We start from the raw sequence: 9126 nt of genomic DNA, 5'->3' as shown, positions 1-9126 counted from the left end.
CCATTTCATAATTATGCATCTTAAGTTTCTTTACAGTTTTAAAGATTTTTTAATGTGGGATGATCTTGAAAATGTTTATTTATAGTATTTTAAGGAGTCTTTACCCCATTTTGAGACAGCCTTCATTTCTCTTTAAAGGTATGCTTCCATCTGGGTTGATTTATTCAAATCTAGGTATCTGTCAGGACAGAGTAATATCTTTTCCAAAGCAGTCAAAAAATTTATTGACTTAAGTCTTCTGAAGAGGGTATACTTTGGGGGATGTGATGTAGAAATAATAAATCAAGTTTCCAATATAAACTTTCTGAGATGTAAACATATCATGCATTATTCCCCTTAATAAGCAAAGATCCTAATGAAATAAGCCCCCATCCATAGAAAACATCTGCTACCCAGAAGAAAAATCTTGGATGATGTAGCTGTGATGTGCAAATTACTTATTAGCTATGGAAAGGAATGATCTAATTGAAGGTTTCTATTAAAAAGATTGATAGTCGCACATCCAGTCATTCTTATAAAATTTATATTTGCATATCAAGGTGACTAATCTTAAATATGTGTGATGCAGTCCCTGTGGTTTTACATTTTATTACTTTGTGTGATTTGCCCCAGTTTGCATTGCTCTTCTCTCTCCTGCTGTTGTAGTTATATTCTCAGATGGTAATGTCTGTACTCAGAGGCCACACAGGGAGGCTGGGTGACAGGGAGCACAGGCTGATATCGCCCAGTACTTGGATTTCCTATCTGCCATTTCTTTTACTTTTTCCTCAATGACAGGCAACTGATTTTCCTTTCTCCCTTAATCTACTAAATCTTGGGGACACAGGGTTTCCTGTGAAGCCATTTTGAAATGGTTTTCTTTCATTCAAATGGGCATTTTCAGTTCTCATCTTTCGTAAATGGAGAAGGGGACCCTATATAAGATCTAATTTTACGTAGAAGAGCTTGTGTGCATTATAAAAACTATTGCTCTAAAATGATCATGTTATATTTCATATGAGTCCAACATTAGTTCTATCAAATTTTAGGAATTCTAGCAGTTCAGTTCATTCTGTCAGTCGCGTCCGACTTTTTGTGACCCCATGGACTGCAGCACGCTAGGCTTCCCTGGTGTTAAAATTATCATATGATCACTTAAAATGCACATGTTTAAAATGTTGTCTGTATTTGTAGATTGAAATTTGGTGGTTAACGTGGTACTCAAATTTCTCCTTAGTGCCTGTGGAATGTGTGTTAATGAAGAGGGCAGAAAGGAGATTTGATCTCCAGTCTGGCTGCAAAGTACATTCATTTTAAATAAGGAACAGTCATCAAAGAAAACCCTGAGAAGTAAACTCTAGGCAGAATCATTCAGGGATGAATATGTACTCCCCCATTTGTTTGTAAGTTGTACAATGACAGGAAAAAAATAGTATTGTCCAGCATGGAGAGCAGTGTGTCTGGTTCGAAAAATATGTCTTGGATGTATAAACAAATAATGACTGAATGGCCAAGCCCCAAACAGTGGCAGGCGTTAAAGCCTTCAGTAGAAGAAGTGCAGTGACTTTTAAGATGCTAGTAGATGGCAGTGATGAGAAGGTTAGTAAAGGTGTAGCTGAATTTTATTAGCTTCAAAGTGTGTTTTGGATGAAGAAAGAGAAGTGATGCAAAAGCTTCACTGGGCAGCAACAAACCAGGGACCTCTCTGTCAACCCCAAGTGAGTGAAACTATAGGGATGGACAACATCCATTTTGAAGTTATCAAAGCAAACCGTGTCCTTTAGGGAGAGCCAGAGTTTGCTTAAGCCAAAAGCAAAAGGAATATTCAGTGAAGTGCTGGTTGGAATGTAAAAGAGTCTTTTTTAGAATGGAATTATTCAAATAAGTGTTAGCTATTCTTATTATCATCATAAAGGTAGGGAAACAGTAAAAACAGGAAAAAGAGAGCAAAGTCTTGGAGCTGGTGTAGAACCAAGAACAAAAGAAAATTCCTTATGTGTTGAATTAGAGAGATTATGCTAAAACATAGGTATTCTATAGGTATAGAATATTAGTGACAATAGAATTAGAGATACTAGGATGTTATAAAGGAAAAAAGTTGTCCTTCAGCTCTCTGAATAAATACCTGCTGCTGTGTGTGATTGTGCCTGGAATGCCCTCAGCTCACTATTTTCTAAGAGTTCAAATTTGACTTAAAGGTTCAGTTTCAAACCTGATAGAATAGAAGGGTTGGTTGTAAGGCAATGCTTTTCAGATTCATTGTTTTAAGAAACAATGTTAATTTGCTGTCCAAATAAAAAATTGGGGGCTGATTATATGTAATTCTGTGGAAGAGTAATTTATTGCTATATGTGAATAAACTGAAAGACAATTTTTATAATAGCACGAAAATGCATAACAATGTACCAAATGCTTACAGTCTATATCATATTGTGCTAAACATGTCACATACTTTACCTTATTTAATCTTGAAAATGACAGTCTGTTTTAATTTCATGTTATCGATGAGTAAGAAGAAGGGATGTGAATAACTGGTGTAATATCACACATATATTAATGGGCAGTTAGAGTTCAAACACAGGTGTATTTTTGTGTTTCAAATACACAGACTCTTTTCACAATTCTTCTTGGCATAGATGAGTGAATATACATATGGTTATATACTTTGTTCACATTTTGGAACACATATAATATGTCAAATAAATTTTAGAGTGCTTTTCCTATAATAGGATTTATTACCTGTCACAGCAAATATTTTCTCTACATAGTTAAATTTTAATTTCTGCTCAGTAGAAAGTTTTTCAGAAGACAGTGATTCTTCCGTTTTGTATGCTGTCAAACCAAAATAAGACCTTTCTTATTTTAGATGTGACTGACACATAGGTTTTAAATTTTTAGAAATGTAACTATACAAATGTTAAGAAAAATCTATTGAATTAAAATTGGGAGATAAAGAGGGTGGCTGGCTTCAGAACATACTGACTGGGTAGAACTTACTTGACATGCGGTACCGTAAATAAATGGACATTGTACATTTCCCTCCCTCCCTCTTTCCTTTCTGACTCTCTTAGTTTTCTTTTTTTCTCTTTTATTTGTGTTTTAGTTGCAACTTTACAAAGCTTTTGTCCAGCTCTTCTCCTTTGTGTGTGTGCATATATTTCCTGTAAAATTGTGATGCATGGTCAGGGTAACTTGTGTGTGTGTATGACTTGCCATGAAAATTTCACTTGTGTATCTGGAACCAGAATCACACTTAGCATTTCATGGGGTTTGGGCTGATTTCCTTCCTTATGTGAGTGCCATTAAGGCCAGCAGTCCTCAAATTACGTGTCCAGAGTAGAGTCAGGCCAGATGGGAACTGTGTGAAAGCTACCAGTTATCTTGCTAATGGTGCCCGTTAGAACCTGTTGTATTCCATTAAAAAAAATGTGGGCTCCAGCAACTGAGCTGTCCACACTCAATTAGCAAGCGGGAGATTCACACAAGGAGCCGGGTGCTTCAGGAAATGACAGCTGCTGCCTTATCAACAGATATACCTGTGTTCAAGTTTCTCAGTCCATGTTGCAACAGCGAATAAGTTTTGCTAGGATCGTGTATATCTTAGGTCTTTAACCTGAAGATCGAATAATTTGGGAGAGCCTCACATAAAGACAGTGGGTTTTCTCCACTTTCTAAGCTTGCCTTATCTTAGTAAATATAAAGAATGAACTGTAAACACATGCACTGTGGGCAGATTTTAGAAAAGAAGGGAAAATCAGTTGAGAAAGGAGAAAAAAGTATAAATCAGGAGGGAAGACAACAATTAACATATTTATAATAAATGAGAGAAACGCAACATCGAGACTCATGGAGACTCAAGTGTTTTCATTTGTACATCTGAGATAAAAAGAACTTTAAACAGCAACTCACTTCACCGGCATTTTTTGTTCCACTGTCTGAGTGTCACAGATGATGCCAAATTTCTCTTTCTGACTGATCTTCCAGCTGAAGGGAATGCGACAGCAGGAACAGTACAATTAGTATGCAAATAGCTATCCCCTGGGTCACAAACTGGCATTCTTTAAATCAAGCTGTCCTCAGCTTTGTTTCATTTTGTTGTTAACTTTTCACTGGTCAGAACACTTAAACTTCTAAGTAACAAATAACTCTTTGAATAAGTGTGGCATTTCCTCCAGTCTGTAGCATAATTGGAACAAATTCCATTTGGAAGTTTGGTTTCTAAAGTTCATATACATTCATTTCCAAGACAACTATTGTTCACATGAGGTTAAATCAACTCAGGAAAAAACATATAGACGACTTCACTTTCACTTTTCACTTTCATACATTGGAGAAGGAAACGGCAACCCACTCCAGTGTTCTTGCTTGGAGAATCCCAGGGAAGGGGGAGCCTGGTGGGTTGCCCTCTATGGGATACTACAGCCTCAGACACGACTGAAGTGATTTAGCAGCATAGTTCTGTATACCTTTAGGTCTTTAATCTGACTAAAAAGTCATTTTGTTTCTTTTCTTTGGTTCTCAAAGTCTGAGAAAGACTTTTTTTTTTTAATACTCTTATTTTAAGTATATGTGCTTAAGGATTTTTCCAATCTTATTCATGAACTAAAATATTCTAGCACAAGGCATCACACTTTTGAAAAAATTGTGCATTTGTTATAGTTTAATAACATATATTTGTCAATTTATTTTACCATGAAACTCAAGGCATTCTGTGCCAGTATTTCTTTATGCAATGCTGATGTTTGAGATAATAATAGCTGAATATATTTATCAAGGTAAAGGACTTATATTGGTATTTTTATTTGTAGTTGAAATTTTGTACCTATAACCCCATGTTTCGTCAAGCTTTTATGCCAATATGACAGAGTTCTTTGGTAGTAAAATTCTACCAGTGTATATTTATGACCCTTAATGTAAATTAAACACTCCTGAAAGATTGACAGTTTTCAGGGTGGAAGAAATAGGAGTCAGAAGATGGCAGAAAAATTGCTTGTCCCTGAGTTAGCATGGAAACATCCCTGTTTCATTGATCTACAGAAATGCCAGAGGACACTCCCTAGGCAAGTGGCCCTGGGCTAATGAGACCAAGAAAAGCAGAAGCAATGACCTAAAAAGTCAGTATCATTAAGAAAGGAAGCCATCAGTTAGCTCCATTCATTTGGTTAATTCAAGCACCATTAAGTAATGTTCTTATGAGATGCAAAAACAGAATCATTAAACATATTTAGGCTTGTTGTTTTGCTGAAGGGGGATAATGAAGTACTAACTTATAAAGTATATAAACATATGCCTTGAATGTAGTACATTTTAGAAAAATAAGCTGTCCAAATTTAAAGATCCTCATGGTAAAAACCATGCTAAGTCTACAAGAAATAAGAGGCAGGAATAGACTAATTTTACAGTAAAACTTTAAAAAATGAAATTTGTTTTGAGTTCAATGCAATTGCAAGTATACTCCTTCTCATAACTCCTCCCACACACATCAATTGTTATTTAATGTGTACTTCCTATGCTTTTCAAACTTCTTTTAATTGCTCAGGAAGAACAGAATTGAATTTTATTTACCAACCTGAGAGTTCATAATAAAATGAGCAGGTGAGTAAATAAACTTGTCTTCTTAAGCTAAATGATTCTTAACTGTGTTCAATACGCCTAGAGAGAAGATGGTCATGTTGGTGTTGCTAGGACATCTAATTATCAACAGCTCTTAGTTTCAGGGGACTCAGACTCTGTCATCAGAGCTCATGCCCAGTGTGCCAGGCTGAATGATGGCCCCCCAAAGAGGTTCATGTCCCTGTAGCCTGAAACCTGTGGGTGTGTTACCCTACATGGCAAACGGAGGTTGATGATTCTAGGTCAGCGAGATGGGCCTGGTGTAATATAAAGGTCCTTATAAGAGAGGGCCAGGAGGGTTCAGACCAATCATAAAATACATGAGGACAGAAGCCAGAGGCTGGTATGGTGTATGGATGGGCCAAGGAATGCAGGTGGCCTCTAGAAGTGGAAAAAGGCAGAAAAACAGGTTTTCCTCTCAGAGCCTGCAGAAGCAACCAGCCCTGTCCAGTAAAGCTGATTTGGGGTTTCTGACCTCCTGGTCTCTAAGATAACAAATAACAAATTTGTATTGTTCTGAGCTTCTCAATTTGTGACCATTTGTTACAGAAGCAGTAGCAAAGTAATGCATCCATGGAACTCTAATCTTTAAAAAATGCTGCTTAAAAGAAGACAGGAATGAAATAAAATGGGCATGAATTTTGAGACCAGAGTACTGAGTTCACATAAAATGTGGATCCTTCCTACTGAGCAGTAATCTTGACATCTCTGAGGCTCTTTGCTACTGAAACGGAGATAGGGTCTCTTTCACGGGTTATTGTGTGAAACCAAATGAAAATATGCTAAGCCAAGACACCTTACATATAGTACTTGTATGTTTGTTTTTTATTCTTTTCCCTTATTTGGCGTTCACAGAGCAGTGAATGTCAAATAACGGTGGTTAAGATGTAGTACGGGGCTTGTATGGGCAATACTACTACCATCATACAATCAATGGAGGTTTCTGTGTAAGGAGTTGAGATTTATTCTATGAATTTTTGAATGTTTACTTTGTATAATAAGTTATGATAGGTGTACAAAATGACGTGCATGACAGGAATATAAAACTTTAATCAGGCAATCTGAGATTGATGATTCTGGAAAATTAGCATGATGAACTTGTATGTGGAATGAATTGAAAGAATGTGATAATAAAGTGGTCCGCATATGAGATGCCAGGGGTTTGGATAAGGACAATTGTAGAAGAGTGGAAGAGGAGCCATCAGAATTCTGGTGGCTGTGTAGAAGGGATGGAAGAGAGAAGGTCAGAGGACCAGATTTCAAACCTGATAGCCTGAAAGAATGGTATTCCCTAGTAACCATGGTAATAGCAAAAGAAAAGCCAGTTTAGGGAAATCAATAGGTAAAAGAAAGTTTAAGGATACACAGTACGTTGGCAGAGTTTTGATTAAATTTCCTGTCAGTGGGAGATCACAGTATTTTTGACAGTATACCCCAAGACAACACAGAGCTTTCACATCTATATGAAGCCTCTCTGTTAATTTAAAAAGGCTATTTCTGTCTACCCTTCAGTACCTTTAAGTGGGAGAAAAGTCATTTTAAAAGAATTTAATTCTCTTACAAAATTTCATCTATTAAACTAATAGATCCATGTTTTGTGAAAGCATAACATTTTATTTTGGTGCAACTTGTAGACAAAGTTTATATCTATAAAAAAAAATATGCTGAATGGATTGTATGACATCCAAGTGAGGATGTCATGAAGTATTGGTGTGTGTGTGGGGGATCATAATAGTTGAAATAATTGAACACTTAAAATATAACAAAAAATTCCTAAGCATGATTTCCTTGATCATTATTTTATGAGATAGACTGTTATTTTATCCTCATTTTACACACGAAGAAAGTGAGACTCAGAAGGTCAGAGAACTCGATCAAGGTTGCATAACCAGAAAGTGGTATGAATGGACTGAGTCTGAGTAGTGGCACCTGATATTTGAGTAGCTGCTGCTGCTAAGTCACTTCAGTCATGTCCGACTCTGTGCAACCCCAGAGACGGCAGCCCACCAGGCTCCCCCGTCCCTGGGATTCTCCAGGCAAGGACACTGGAGTGGGTTGCCATTTCCTTCTCCAATGCATGAAAGTGAAAACTGAAAGTGAAGTCGCTCAGTCATGTCCGACGGTGATAGTTAAATGTGTAATATTTAGTTTAACAAGGGAAACAGCACAGAAAAGCAGAGCCAAGAACAGAGTTCTTAACTATTTATTCAAGAAATATTTAAATACTTCTGTAACTCTGTATGAACAGCAACACTTACATGAACAGGGAACGAAGACATGGCACAGTAAGTCAGAGGATGTAGAGTGGTGGTGTGGAATTTCCTTTTAAGAGTGCTGTTCATAGCATTTTTGATGGGAAAAAGGATGATCAAGAATGTCAGATGACTAAGAGGTTGTGAAGAATAAGAAGAAATAAAATACTGGAATTTGCCAAGGTGGTCATTGGAAGAACAAACAGGACCATCAAGCATGAAGTTAGGACAGTGAGGCAGCTTACGACACAGCTGCACTGATTATGGGTTCATATTATGTCCCCAGGCAGATTCGAAGGGGAAAAGAAGAATGATGATGATTATGTTTATTATTTTTGCAATTGTCTTTTTAGATTTAAATAATAAGCTTATAAAAGCAGTTTATCGGGGGGCTTAATAATTTAACATTTGTTGCTTTTTGTAAACAAAGAAAGAGAAAATTGCATATTTCATTTCTGCTTTGCCTCAAGTTGCTGCTGCATGAAGTGTAATTTATAAAGCAGCGAGCCTGAGTGTTGTGTGGCTCATAAATTATTTCTGAGAGCCTTCTAAAGGAGAAGTTGGAAATGCGTTGAGCAGTGGCAGCACCACTGAAATGTGTCTGATCTCCCATAGTGGCTGCTTAGAAATATAATGCTCGTTTGAATGTTTAGTTTAGTATGCTGGTTGACAAATCAGTCACATTGCTTGCTAGTCACATCTCACGATTGTGTGTCTTAAATGTACTTTTTTGTTATTGTAGAATACCAGGACACTGATTTGCCTTGATAAAGTGACATTTTCAAAGTTTACCAAGCTTCAAAAGCAAGTAAAATGGTCTTTTATGTTTTAAAAGTTAAAAAATATTTTAAAGTTTAATGCATTTATATACCTTAATTGATTAGAATTAAGCTTGTTTGTATAATAGAAATAAGTAAAGCTAAATGTATCAGCCAAATCAAAAGATCAACTTCTCTTTTTCCTTTGGTAAAGACTATTTAACACCACAGTATAATCTCATAGTCTATATAATATCTATTATTAGTTTGACTATTTGTGGTTTTTCTTTACTTTAGCTGAACATTTTAACATAGAGGAAAATGACCATTGAATTCACTTTCTTTCCCCTCATGTTTCAAATTTCTGTGTTGCCATCTTGTACAAATGTATCTGACTTTTCTCCTGAGTGAGGCTTCCCTTTCCTCACCATCTGATAGAGTTCAGTATTCAATCCTGTACAAAAGCATGTAGGGCAGGATAGCAGTCATAGGAGATAGCAATACAAGTAAGTTCTATAGTTTTT

This window comes from Bubalus bubalis, chromosome 5 (assembly GCF_019923935.1).
Source record: "Bubalus bubalis isolate 160015118507 breed Murrah chromosome 5, NDDB_SH_1, whole genome shotgun sequence".
Taxonomy (NCBI): domain Eukaryota; kingdom Metazoa; phylum Chordata; class Mammalia; order Artiodactyla; family Bovidae; genus Bubalus; species Bubalus bubalis.
Note: the sequence above shows the minus strand (reverse complement) of the source record.